Source organism: Lipotes vexillifer, unplaced genomic scaffold (genome assembly GCF_000442215.2).
Source record: "Lipotes vexillifer unplaced genomic scaffold, Lipotes_vexillifer_v1.1 scaffold905, whole genome shotgun sequence".
NCBI lineage: Eukaryota > Metazoa > Chordata > Mammalia > Artiodactyla > Lipotidae > Lipotes > Lipotes vexillifer.
The window spans coordinates 997,731-1,012,447 of record NW_006796034.1 but is presented as its reverse complement, the minus strand read 5'-3'; positions in this window follow the sequence as shown (position 1 = coordinate 1,012,447).

Genomic DNA, 14,717 nt, shown 5'->3' with positions numbered 1-14,717 from the left:
CCTACACGTACACCTAGAAATAAAAAGACAATTCCTCACATCAATTATTATTCCCTGTAGAAAATAGTTCAATGACCCTTTTTTTCCAGTCTGTCATGATAGAATCTGTATTTATAGATCACGTTACATTTTATAAAACATTATGTTTTATAAAACAAATACATCATTCAAATTTCATACATTAAGATAATATGTGTAAGGTGAGACATTATTATCCCCATTTTGTAAATGCAGAAATGGAAGCCCAGAGAAGTTAGGAGTTTTTCCCACAGATACAAAACTGGTAAGTGACAGAGCTGGTCTCAAACCTAGGTCTTCTCAACCAAAATCAGGACTTATTACAATGCAAAGCAAAATGTGTTTTGCTTTTTTAAAATATTCCTTCTCGCCATTTTGCTAATCCTTCTCATGCATTGATACCATCTAAAGATAATGATTAACAGGAGTTTAGAGAGAGTTTTAAAAGAGAAGAGGGTCAAAAGCAATGTTGGGTAACACCTCCATTTAAAGGACCAACAGTAGGAAGAGGAGACAGCAAAGAGGTTGGTGGGGTGCTCTGAGAAGGGGCAGGGGACCCAGCCAGCTCAGTGCTGCCTCCAAAGCCAAGGGAGGGGAGAGGTGCTGCCTCCAAAGCCAAGGGAGGGGAGAGGAAACCTGGTCTATAAGGGTAATAATTGACAACGACCTGGGGTTTGGTGTTCAGGGACGTACTGATGACCTCAGGGGGCACAATTTCTTGTAGCCAGAGTCTTGGGTTCAGTAAACCCAAATATTCACCCTCAGCCCGACAAACCCTCAGATGCTGGCTGTGTTCCCATTCCACTCCAGTGACACTGATGAGGAGCTCTCCAAGCAGCCACTGCACTTTTGAATAACTTTCACTCCTTAGGAGTTCACTCTTAAACAGAGTGCCTGCCGCGCTCTGGGCACTCTTCTAACTGCTAGGGTTGAGAGCTGTAAACAAAATGTTCAAGCTCTCTGCGCTCATAATTACCTTCTAGTGGTGAGAAATGCCTTAAACAAAATGAAGTGTGCTGTCAGGTGGGAAGAAGAGCTATGAAGAAAAATCAAGCATGAGGTGATTGTGGGGAGGAAGAGGGGCTTATATCTTGCATTAGATAGTCAGGGACGTTCTCTCTGACATAATTCTGTTTGGGGAAAGGCCCCAATGAAATGCAGAAGCAAAAGCCATGTGGATGGATAACTAGGGAGAAGAGCATCTCAGGCAGAAAGTACAAAGGCCCTGGGGTAGGGAACAGCAGGAGGAGGAGGATAGGAGGTGAGATCAGATCAGGGAGGGATGCGATGAGGGGGAATATGGGCGCACCACGCAAGGCCTTGCGAGCCACGGCCAGCTCTGTGTCACCATGGTTTTTGCCCAGAGCAGCTAAAAAATGAAGTTGACGAGTACTGAGATGGGAAAGTCTGGAGGAGGTGCAGGCTTAGTGGTAAAGATCAGAAGCTCAGATTTTGAAATATTAGGTTTTACCTGTTCATTAGACATCTAGGAGGACATGTTGACAGGGTGAAGTCTTCAGGGCAGAGGCCCAGGCTATCAGCAAACAGGCGGTGTATAAAGCCACGGACCAAACGGGGTGTAGATGGAGCAAGGATGAGGTCTCCCATTTACAGTTCAGGAAGCTGTGGCCTCCAGCAAAGGTGGAGAAGGAGTAGCCAGTGAGGCTGAAGCACTTGGAGAGAATGATGCCTTAGAAACTAATGAAGCAAGTGTTTGAAGAAGGAGGGGGCGGGATCAGATTTGTACAATGCTAATAGGTCAAGCAAAATGAGGATCAAGAACAGGCCACTGGGGGCTTCCCTGGTGGCTTCCCTGGTGGCGCAGTGGCTGAGAGTCCGCCTGCCGATGCAGGGGACACGGGTTCGTGCCCCGGTCCGGGAAGATCCCACATGCCGCGGAGCGAAGCTTTCCCTCTAAGATTGGGAACAAGACAAGGATGTCTACTACTGCACTTTGACTCAATATTATACCTGAAGTTCTACAACCAGGACAATCAGGCAAGAAAAAGGAGTTAAAAAAAAAAAAAAAAAAAAGAAAGAACAGGCCACTGGATATGGCAACATGGAGCTCATTGGTTATCTTGAGATTTGTGTGAGGGGGAAGTGGAGTAATGGGCAGAAAAACCTGACTGGAGTATGTTCAAGAGAAAATGAGGGAAGAGGAGGTAGAGACAGCAAGTCTGACAAATTTTTCAAGGAATTTCATCATAATGAGAATCAGAGAAATGAGGCAGGAGCTGGAAGCACATATAGGGTGAGAAGAGAGTGTTTGGTTGCTTGTTTAAGATGGGAGATATTACAGAATATTTGCATATTTATCCAAATAAGCCAGTAGAGAGAGGGAGACAGATGATGCAGGAGAGGAGACAATGGCAGGAGCAAGGCATTTGCATGGAGAATGCGGAAGAGAGCCAGGGCCCAGGTGAGTGTTGGCCTTGGAGAGGAACACAGACAGTTACAGGAGGAGCCTTGCAACGGGAGGAACACAGAACACAAGGACGCAGATGCAGACATTTGATAGATTTAGTAATACGTCTGTGGAAGCTCTCTTATTATGCTTTTATTTTCTAAGTAAAATAAGAAGCAAGCCCAACAGTTGAAAGTGAGAAGGCTTGAGGAGAGAGAGAATCAGTGAAAACCTGTCTTTGGAGAATGGGAGAGCCAGAGGAGATCGATGAGGATTCACAGGAAGCAAAGGTTTGAGGTCACTTAAGATGATGTTATTGTTGGGTCACTGAGGTTAAACCACCAGACTCCGGGCCTCCCTCTGCTCCCACTCCTCAAATGTGGTCTCTATTAAAACATATAGCACCTATTATTTTATTTGATCTAGAAACATTTGTGTCACACTCAACCAAGTCCCAGGTATTCGTAGCTACAGTCAGGTCTCGTTCTCTCCAGGGTCAGGCTCAGAGGTGGGTAGGGAGGAGAGAGGCGGGAGGGGGAGGTTGACTCCAGTAGGCTCATTAGCTCTCATGCCCTGTGAACAGAGGGAATCAATATTCTTTGAAGGTGGCAAACTCCCTTCAGGAGGGAGGAAAGAAGCAGTTGGAAAACGTGCCTTTGATTTGAGAACTAAATGAACTTCGATATACTGAACCCCAGAATTACGCAGGCCTACCCACCCAGGCTTAAGCTTCGATGGACCTTCACAGACCTTCCCAAGGGGCCCTTTGTGAAATTTACAGCATGGAAGAGAAAAGGCAGGAAACAAGTGACCCCCTGTAGGCAACCAACTGCCGAGAAGAGGGAGGCAAGGAAGGTGTGTTTGCACCTGGCGCAGGTCCAATTTCTCTTTCCAAAGTCACCAGTGAGGTATATTATGCTATCTGGTGGGGATAGAGTGGGAGAGGGCTAGTTGGAGAGGAGACCAGGAGTGTGACACTAATTCATGTCCCCCACATGGAAGAAAACAGCAGGCATGGGGAAGGAGGTTTCCCTCCTAACAGTCATGAATTGAAAGAAAGGTCTTGGACCATGAGAAGCTGTCCAGTGCCATGCCTGGGCCTTGAACCTCCCTTCAGCCCTGAAGCGAGCACTGGATAGGTGAGAGGGAGTGAGAAATTTGAGGGTATAAACAAGGAAGTGATTACCATGTTGGCCTATGAGCTAGCCAACAAGGGAAGTGAGATAGTGAAAAGGCAGTAGGGCCAATCAATTGGAGGCCCAAGTGAGTCAAAGAATGGTTGGCTTCGAGGTTTCAGAGGGAATGTGCTGGAAAGGTGGCAGCCTTTCACATACCGCAAAACCACTGCTATGATCCTCTTGAGTCTTTTTGCTGGAATTAAATGCAACCAGTTCCTTCACTGGTCCTCATGTAAGAATGTTTCAAGTATATTTATAAACAGACTGGTTGTTTTCCACTGCACATGTACCGGCTTGTTCCTTTGAAAGTGTGGCACCTGGAGACCACTACAAGACTCCATCCAGTGGAAGTAAGCAGGAGCCCATCTCCTCTGCCCATAGACGCCCTCCCTCAACAGGTACAGGAAGCCAGGATTTCATTCCTCTTTCAGTGTTTCCATCCGCCTGCTAACTCACCTTGAGCTGTCTGGCTACTGCAACACCCATGTTTTTTTGGTTCAAGTACTGCTGCCAGGTAAGGGCTTTACCACCCCATACCTAGCCAGCTGGATTTTTTGGATCTTGTGTGTATATTTACCCATATTAAATAGCAAAGGTTGGAGGAGTGACTTATTTGTGGGTTATTTCAACTCACTAAAATTTCTTGCTTCATGACTTTTTTTTTATCCATTTCTTGATGATTTAGTATTAGTCTCAGAAATTTTTGGTGGTGAAGGGAAGTATATAATTTATTATTTATTACATCTATTTATTCAGCAACCGCAAATCTTTATCAAGAACCTTCTCAAAGGTCAGTATTGGGTTACAGCAGTAGACAAATCAGACATAGCGCCTGCCCTCGTGGAGTATGCAGTGTAGGATCAGAAGAAGGGCCTTTCCTTTTGGTTTGTATTTTTAATAAGGCAGATCTCAACTTACCTAGAGACCTGAACTTATCTATTGGAATTTCTTCTTTTCTCCTCTAGTTATAACAGAATTGACCCTATCCCTCCAAAAACCAGTCTCTTTACTTCCACTTTTGGATTCATCCCTTCTCACCTATTTCCTCTCTCTCCTGCATCATCCAGCTCTTTCTCTCTACCAGGTGATTCCATTCAGCACAGGCATCTGCTCAAATATTTCTCACCTTCAAAAACCCTTTCCCTGACCCACATTCCCCTCTCCAGCTACTGCTCTATTCCTTTGTGTTCCTTCATAACAAAACTTCTTGAAAAAAAAAAATCTTCTATGCATGATGTATCTGAGGCTGGAAACAACATGGATGTATTTGGAACAGCTGTGAGTGTCATGGCAGAGAGCTGATAAGTGACGAACAGCACTTTCCAGAGTGGTAGGCACTGAGAGCAAAGCCCTCTGCAAATATTTTGGTGGTAGGTGGCTGTGTCATAGCAAAGCAGGAACTGACCTCCCCTTGGCAGACCTATGCTGAATCCTGGTTCTACCATTCTCTAGCTGATGTGACCCTAATCAAGCTACTTAACTTCTTTGAGCCTCAGTTTCCTCATCTACCAAATAGAAGTAGAGATATTGTTCTCATAAGTTTGTTGTGACAATGAAATAGAAGACCTGAAAGTGTGAAGCAAATGTTAGGATGTATTATCATACAGTAACATTTAAAAGAAGGAGGTTCACCCCAGTCGGCACCTGGGTTTATACCAAACCAGAGACTGAGACAAAGGCTTGCATACACGACACCCCTGTTGTACATTTGGAAATGTGGTTTTGGGGGAGCAGGACTGGGAAGAGGAGGAGTGAAAGAGAGAAGGAGGGAGGGAAGGCCAGTACAAGTATGTGTTGGTCAGGGCTGCGGGTGACAGGTGCTCAATGTCACACAACCTTCTGAGGAGCCTTATGAAATGCATCTCTGAACGGTCCCCTGAGGAACTAAAAGGGGGAGCACTTATCCAGAGATTTGTACCTCTGTTGGCCAAGGGTGGCCCGCTAGGCATTGACTCCCCATCTCTTCAGGGATGCACACTTGTGTGTGCCAACTGGACCCCAGGGGAGGAAGTGAAAGCAAAAGGTGCAGGATGAGGAAAGGCCATATCAGGTTGTACCTTTGACACTTACTCAAAATGGGTTCCTGCAGCAGCAGCTGGAGTAAGAGAAGGGATCAGGAGGGTTTGAAATGGGGCAGAAGATACAATTTCAGCTGACAGACATGAAAACAAAGAAGATGATGACATGCCTTGGCTTTAGTATTGATAGTAGTTATTATATACCATCTCTCTGCAGAAAAAGAGGCTAGATCTTGGACATTATTTCTCCATCATATTTTCTGAGGAACTATGTATTTCTGTAGAATTAAGAAATGCAATCCCCAAATGCCCCGCCTGGCTTTTTGTAGCGAATTATAATTAGAAATGTCATGACCTAATTGAAAGAGACCCAGACCAAGACCTTAGATAAACTTCTTAATTTCTCTGGTGCAGCAGGGGAAGAGGGTGTGGGGTAAATTGCTGCTACTACTACTACTATGAGTATCTTTTCCCCTATATTCTAGTGGGGTTTTTTTGCGGGGGAGGGAAGGGAAATTCCTCAAATAATCTATGTAAAAATATTTTGTAAACTAGGAAGGATTACTAACATTTGGGCATTATTAAGCATTAATTACTAAAAATTATTTTTCTAAGATATTTTATCATAATCAAAATAATTCAAATTCAATCAAATCCACAGACCTAGAGCATAAACTTTGTGCCAGGCCTCGTGTAATCCACTATGTATTCAAAGATGCATAGAGAGGAATGACAAAGAGTTACGTTCACTCTTGAGGACTACACACGGGTACTACTATCATTGCAAGAAAAAGTAAAAGCATCAATGCTTTGCCAGATCGAAATGTTCAGAAACAAAAGTCTTACAAATGTTGAAAATGTGTATATGTTGTCCAGCAGTCAAAACAATAGAAATAATTAGACAACTTATTGTGTCATTCTCTAATTTACCAAATCTAGCATTTGTTTAATAGGGGGTAAAGGCTGGCAATGTGCTCTTGCCTAGGAAGATTATTTAAAATTACACTCCTAAATTCAGGAGCACTTTTCCTTTCAAAATTATTTTAAAACAATTAAATACAAACATACAAGATTCATGGCAGCAAGAAAGACTGAATATGATCAGGAGTCAGGAGACCCTTGGTCATTTATTCATTCATTCAATGATTATTCATTAGCAGCGACAGTATGCCAGGTACTGTGTTAAGTGCTGGGTGGGTGTAGAGTGGGGAACAACACAGATGGTTAGTGTCCACATGAGAATGGCTGGGATTGCCTAGGGAGGGAGTAGAGAGTGAGGAGGGAAGAGGGCACAGGACCAGCCCCAAAGGATGCTAACATTTCAGGGTCAGGTGGCCCACAAATGAGAAGCCACCCAAGGAGAAGAAGTAGGCCAAGAGGCAGAAGGAAAAGCAAGAAGGAAAAGGAGAGAGGACATTCTCATAGAAGCTAAAAGAGAATGTATGAAGAAGGAACGAGTAGCCTGTCCTTATTGTAGACTATTGCTGAGACATCAGGGAAGGTGAAGGGCTGTGAAACACCTCTCCACAGGAAGGTTATTGATGGCAGAACCAGAGCAGGTGTGTTGAGAAGTGACTGGGATGTGCATCTTCAAATGCAGACCACTCATTCACAAACCTGAGTCAACAAGACAAGAGCTGGATGGATGTGTGAAGATCAGGGAAAATTTTCAGAGATGGAAGATAGTAGATTATGTTTGGAAGCCGATGAAAAGAATTCACGAGAGTCATGTTACCTAAATCGCTTTTTAAGATGCAGCTTCCGGTAAGAAATATATCTTACACGCTGGGACTCAGTATGTGCTCTAGACACATACAATTGAGACAAATGTTTCAGAAAACAATAGTTTAATGAAATAATGTTTGCCTTTATTATGTGCAATGGCTCTGATAATTTCTATTCTATTCATTTTAAATTAAGTTTTTAAAGTATAATTGATGATATGCTCTATGTAATAAATTCAAACAAAACAAAAGTAGTACAGTAAAACTAAAATTTCTCCTTTGTACCTGCCATCCTTCCAAATCCCATTTCCCAGCTCAGAGGAGGATTGGGAATTAACAATTTGATATGTATCCTTTGAAAGCATTTTCTGTGCATTTGAATAAGTATGCACACACATCACAAAGTTGTTTTGTTTTGGTTTTGGTTTTTACGAATGTGATCATACATACTCTTGTTATGAAACTTGATTTTTTTTTTCTCTATCTCTCTCTGTTGAAGGGATTTTTATGTCAATACATTATTATCCACCTCATTCTTTAGAAAGACTTGTAGCTTTCCATATGAATGTACTGTGATTTGTTTAAAGCATCCCTCTATTGCAGGACAGTGAAATTGATTCTAATTTTTTAGCTTCACACAGTGCTACAACAAACATCTGTCTACAGATGTGAATAATTTTAAGGAAGAGAATCTTGGAAATAAATAAATAAATAAAAGAATAGTAACATTTTGATAGATATTACCAGATAGGCTTCTTTAAAGGCCAAGGTCAGTGTACACAATGACATATGATAATCAATGATAGTCTATTGTCAGTGATAGTCTATAATCAATTTGTCCATGTTTTTTGGTCTATTTCTTGATTTTGTCTTGCTTTGTAAGGACTTTCTCATTATGAAAATCATAAACACTCTCCCATATTTCTGTTTATTAATTTTATAGTTTTATTTTATATTTAACCTACAGCTTTTTAAATGTATCCAACTTTTTACGTTTTGAGAAGGGGAAATAAAACTATTTTTTTCCCACATGGACAGCCAATTTTTCCAACACCATTTTGTTAAACATTATAGCCTTTCCCAATGTTGTAAAATCTACCTTTATCTTATCTGTATTCTAATCTGTGGTCTCTGGTCTGTGCCATTGATGTATTATCTACTGCAGCAACAGTTCCACATGATTTAATGAAGCTTTATGGTTTATTTGATAACTGGGAGGGCAATATTGCCCTTGTTGCTTTTGTTTTTCTCATTTTCTTGGTTATTCTTGTGTACTTACTTTTTTTTTTTTTGGCGGTACGCGGGCCTCTCACTGTTGTGGCCTCTCCCGTTGCGGAGCACAGGCTCCGGACGCACAGGCTCAGCGGCCATGGCTCACGGGCCGAGCCGCTCCGCGGCCTGTGGGATCTTCCCGGACCGGGGCGCGAACCCGTGTGTCCTGCATCGGCAGGCGGACTCTCAACCACTGCGCCACCAGGGAAGCCCTTGTGTACTTACTTTTAAGGACAACCTTTACAGTCACTTTATGTTCCATTATAAAATCCCTTTAGGCTGTTGGCCGTGATTTGCCTATATTTTCTGTATGAAATTTTATCCAAAGTCATCCATTTACAGTAAGGCATAGAGGATCAGATGTTTGAGGAGAGTGAGGGTTTGAGATCATTGTAATGCAAGCTAGAAGAGGGGTTTCCCTGGTGGCGCAGTGGTTAAGACTCCACCTGCCAATGCAGAGGACACGGGTTCGAGCCCCGGTCCGGTAAGATTCCCACATGCTGCGAGGCAGCTAAGCCTGTGTGCCACAACTACTGAGCCTGCACTCTAGAGCCTGCGAACCACAGCTAGTAAGCCCGTGTGCCTGGAGTCCGTGCTCTGCAACAATAGAAGCCCTTGCCCGCATGCAGCAACGAAGACCCAATGCAACCATAAACAAATTAATTTTAATTAATTTTTTAAAAAACGTAGAAGAGCTGGCTTAACAGAGTGTCCTACAGAGGAGGAAGCAGGCAAGAATTTATAGGAGTGTCCATCTGCAGTTTGGGTGATTTTTTTCATCCATGCTCAGCTGCTCATGAGCAGGCATGAAGAAGGATTTAGTTGGGTTCATGCTGGGACTGGGTGTGGCTATGACAAGCATAATGGAGGGAGAGAAGAACAAAAGAAATGAAGATATTTTTATCTCTTTGTCTTCCCTTTGGTAAAGATAGAACACAAATAATTTTGTTTTCTATTCATCAAATGGGAATATGTGTGAACAAATGAAGAGAGGTGCAATTCTTTTGTATTGTTGTTGCTTTAAACATGTTTGTTAGTAAAATGAAAATGTTAACTTGTGAGCAAGAAAGCTAAATTACAACTGATCTTAATATTGTATAAATAATTTATCATATGTATATGATCATGTTATACTCGAGATACTTCCCTTGTAACAGGAGAGCACTCTTGGTGTGAACTCCTATTTTCTGAGTGTGTATATATTTCCCTAACATTTTCTTTGGTACTAAGCATTCTCAAATGTGTTCCCAGGGGTATCTGGAAATGTTGGTACATAGCCATTTGGCAGTTTAGGGATTTGTTAGAGTGTGGGAAAATTCCGAGGTTATTTTCAGGTTACAACATCTGAATACTTCTTTACAGGTCCAAAGAATAATTTAGCTTTAAAACTATAAGGATACCTTAGTCTTGGTCATCACTGAGAGGAGAAATTACTTCTATCTTTGAAGAAATATCATTCAAAAGAAAATCCTGAGTTAGAAAATTGTAGACCTAAATCCAGATGAAATTTAAAAATCTACTAATATTTCAAATTGCTTAGTGGTTTATTATATTTTCCTTTACTTAGACAAGCAAAGTTAAAGTACTACTAAAGAAGGTAGTCATAAGGAATATGACCATGGATATGATGGATTCACCATGGATGTGATGGATATCACCATGGATATAAAAAACCAACATTTTTACATTTTTCCTCTCTGTGAACCCCGGCTTCAGCAGGGTGATTTTCTGTTCCACCCTGAGGAAATAACTCAGAGTCACTCCTTTGGGGCTTTCCAAACTCTTGAGATGCTCTCCATTCTCATCATAGCTCTTCCAGCCTGACTGCCTCGTAGGGAGGGAAAGATCCAAAAAAGCTGTAGCAATCCCACTGATACCCAGGGCTCAACTACTGCAAAGAAGAGGACATGATGTCCTATAAGTTGGTTAGGAAATGGCCTCATCTGAAGGCATCTGGCTGCTGTGTCCATAGTTTCCATCAGCCTTCAGAATATTCTCCGTATCTCCTTCAGTCATGGCAAGCCTGGACTCACACAAATTTAAATGAGTTGTTCTAGTCTAGACTCACTGAACCAAAATGTGGTCAGATGGGGTGACCGCATTTTTCAAGAGCTGCCAGAAACCTCACATTCAACTGCCCTACTCACGTATCCTATGCATGATCAACCACAACTTATTCCCTGAACTTTGAGGGAAGGCAGTGAAAATAAACATGAAACTTCAGTGTATTCTTGGCATGTTACGCCAATTAGAAAATTCACATTTCAGATTCTGACTCCTTTTGACACTGTCTCCATCCAATTACAAACCCAGTCGATTTTAACTCAAAATATATCTCTTACATCATCCCCTCCTATCCATTGGCAACGCCAAGCCCTTGGTTCAAGTCTTCATCATTGCTCATCTGATCCACTCTAAAGCCAGTCTCTCTCATCTTTTGAAAAGGTGCATCTACTCATAGTACTCTCCTATCAATTCCCTGTGGCTTATATGCCCAAATGGTTGATCTGAATTCTTTCAACTTCTGGTCCTTACCTATATGTTTGCTGCCTAATCTTCTATCATTCTCTCATTGATGTTCTGTGCTCCTACCACATAGAACAGCCTGCACTTCCAGTGCTGTTCCCCTTGCCCGGGGATGAAATTAAAAATACTTAAAGAACACAAACAAGTCAATCAGAACAAACCACATGACCACTGAGAGCTATTCATTAGGGCATTCTGCTGAGCATCAGCTCAGACTGCTGTTTCTGGCACCTTGACCATGATTCTCTGGGGGACTACTGCAGATCCTTTACATGGTCCACAGAAGACTGGCCATTAAGCAGTGGCTGGAGGTAAAAGACAGCATCATTTAGATGGTTTATGGACATGAAGACGCCATGATTAACATTTCCAGCACCTAGGTAGAGATCAAGTAAGCACTATTTGCAGAACCTGAAATGAGCTTTTCTATTTTTTGAGATGTGCTCAAAAAACCACTGCCTCGTAGTTTTGCCTGCTTACGTTTTTCAGAATTTAATCAGCCAGAGACATGTAATTCTCACACAGGCCCACCAGCAGATCAGTTTTGTTTTTTTTTTTAACCAGGCTTAATCTTTTTATTTCCGTGCTGACTAGGAAACATTATGTCCTGAACTGACCTAAAAGTACAAGGAAAAGTTCCAGGATCTTCTCTAACAAAGAAAGAAAATAATACACGTTTTTCTTCAATCCAAATAATGGTTGTGCTAACTAGTTGTCATTAATCATATTTCCTACATCAGCACCGTTAAAAAATTACTGTATCTTCAAGTCACTGCTCAATACCAAACACTAAACTAACACTGAGAGGAATTTAAAGAAGCAACCGGCACAATCCACGCTCTCTGTGAGCTGACAGTCCGCTGTGGAGATAAGAAATGAACAACTGAAGTCATCATTTTTATGGAAGCAGTACATGGTGTGCTGCTCTCAAATAATAAACACTATGTCAGTTAAGGGGAAGAACTGACTATGCCTCTTCTTCAGTTAGATGAGGCTTCCTGGAGTAGTTGGGTCTTGAGCTGAGCACTGAAAAGTGGGTAGAGTTTCAATACTGTCCCAGCGGGAGAACCAGTATGTGCTATGGACACAGATAACACGGGGCAGGGTAAAACAGGGCCTAGACCTTGAGATGTGGCTAGAAAAGTCAGTGGGGTCAGACTGCAAAGAAAATTGTGCCAGGAGGAGGCATTTGGGGTTTAGACCAGGAGTAAACCTCTTAAAGTTTTGTTAAACAGGAACTCGACGTAAAGCAGCGTTTAAAATACTAAACAGGTGATAGTAGTTAGCAAGCAGTGTGCTGGGAAGAAGCATGGAATAGTAGAAAACAGCAGGGGCCCTGGGGTCAAGTATTGGGTTTGAGTCTGGCTTGGACACCCTCTAACTAGGTGGGCTTGGACCAATTACTTAACCTCTAAGTCTCCATATAACCAGTGATAAAAATAGAGATTATACCTCATTCTAAGGATTATTATGAGAATAATAATAGTTCACACTTATGCCTGTTGTCTCATTTAATCCTTACATCACTGTTCTATTATGGTAAAATATAGATAACATGAAATTTACCATTTTAACCTATTTTAAGTGTACAGTTCAATACCGTTAAGTACATTCACATTGTTGTGCAACCATCACCACCAACCATCTCCGGAACTTTTGTCAGCTTCCCAAAGTGAAACTCCATATCCATTAAAACATAACTCCCCACTCCCAGCTTCCAGGCCCTGGCAACCACTCTTCTAATTGTTGCCTCTGTGAATTTGACTACTCTAGGTGCTTCATGTAAGTGGAATCACACAGTGTTTATACTTTTGTGTCTGGCTTCTTTCACTTAGCACAATGTCTTCAAGGCTCATCCATATTGCAACATGTGCCAGAATTTTCTTCCCTTTTAAGGCTGAATACTATTCTATTGAGTGTCTTACATCACTGTTTTATCACAAGAAAATGGGACTTAGAGAGATTAACTTGTCCAAAATAGCATAGCTAGTAAAAAACAAAAGAGGTAGGATTTGGACTGAAGCAATCTGATTCCACAGCACATCCTCATTTCCCCTGTATATCCTGCCTCGTGTAGGTAAAGGACCTACCACTGCACCTGGCACGGGATGTATTGCAAGAAGATATTTAGTTGCTCTTGACTATCTGTCACCGCTGCCTCAGCTCATCCTGGTAACACAATTCCTCTTTTCCTTGAAAGAAGGAAAAGAAGGAAAGAAGGAAAAGAGGAACAGCTCTTTCTGTGATTGTATCACCCTCCACACAAGGTCTACAAGGTTGAGCATGTTACCCAGGCCAGGCCAATCAGAGTCTTGCCCCTTTCCCCCAACAGGAACCTATTCAGGAGTGGTCACAAGGGTGCAATCAGAGTCCTCTGTGCTGCTATGAGGAGGTTGTGAGCCAGGGGTTGTGGCGGTCATCAATTTCTCAGATACATGATCCAATATATTCCTGGTTTTTGCTTTTAAGCTAATTAGAACTGAATTTCTGTAACTTGCAATAGAAAGGAGGCTGAGTAATACACTGGATCAAATGGCCCTCACGGGAATGGAAAGGAAGAAACTAGCAAGAAGCATTGTGAAGGTGTGTGGTATGAGGAAAAGAGTCCTTCTGAGGTTTGGATTCCTGGTGACCAAGAGTAATTTATTACTGAAGAAGTGGAAAAAGTTGCTATTTTGGGTATGGAAGAGAAAATTACTGGTACTCTCAGGAGTCCTGAGTGCTATCTAGCTTCCAAAGGTAAAATGCACATTACTTATGATTACTAACCACTTCATCCCCTTCTAGGATCTCAAACTCATGAAGTGTTCAAGGTCTGATTGGGGTAGGGCTTTTGGACTCTCACCTTTATCCTCCATCCCCACTTAGTAACCTAGTATAAATTCTCCTTCCAAATATAATCCATTCACTAATGTGCTCGTTCATTCATGTAACACATACTTGAGTGCTTGCTATGGGTCAGGTACTGTGTTAGGTGCTGAGAATATAGTGATGAGAAGATAAACATGGTCCCCTCTCTTTCAGGAGTGTGTAATCTAGTGGAGAAAGCAGGCATAGAATGGATTATCACACAAATGAATAGAACTAGAAATTGTGTTAAGTGCAATGAAGAAAATGGAGTTTCGTAAGAGGTATGTTGGAAGGATCTAATTGAGATGGAAGAGAGTGAGGGCATTAAGGGATTAGCTGCTCTGGGGAAATGAAGTTTAAGCTAAGGCCAGCCCAAGGTGAGAGGTCCACACTGAAAATGAAAAGTAGAGGTGGGAACCAGAGGTGTTAGTCTCGCCTACCCAGAAGAAACAAGTGATTCACCCACCAGGAATGTGAGGCAGGAAGGCCTGAAACTGGTTTCTTTGAAGTGGAGCTACACAGGGCCTTAGAGAGGGACTGGCAAATAAATTAGCTATTGTAGGGACCCCACTGCTTGTTGCCCAGTCCCCTCTCAGTGACTCTGCTCATTCATTTGTTCATTTATTTACTCATTCAAGAAATAGTTATGGAATACCCACAGGTGGGGGGTATTTTGCTAAATGATGAGGATTCAGGAGAAGGAATACAATCTCTAGCCTAGTTC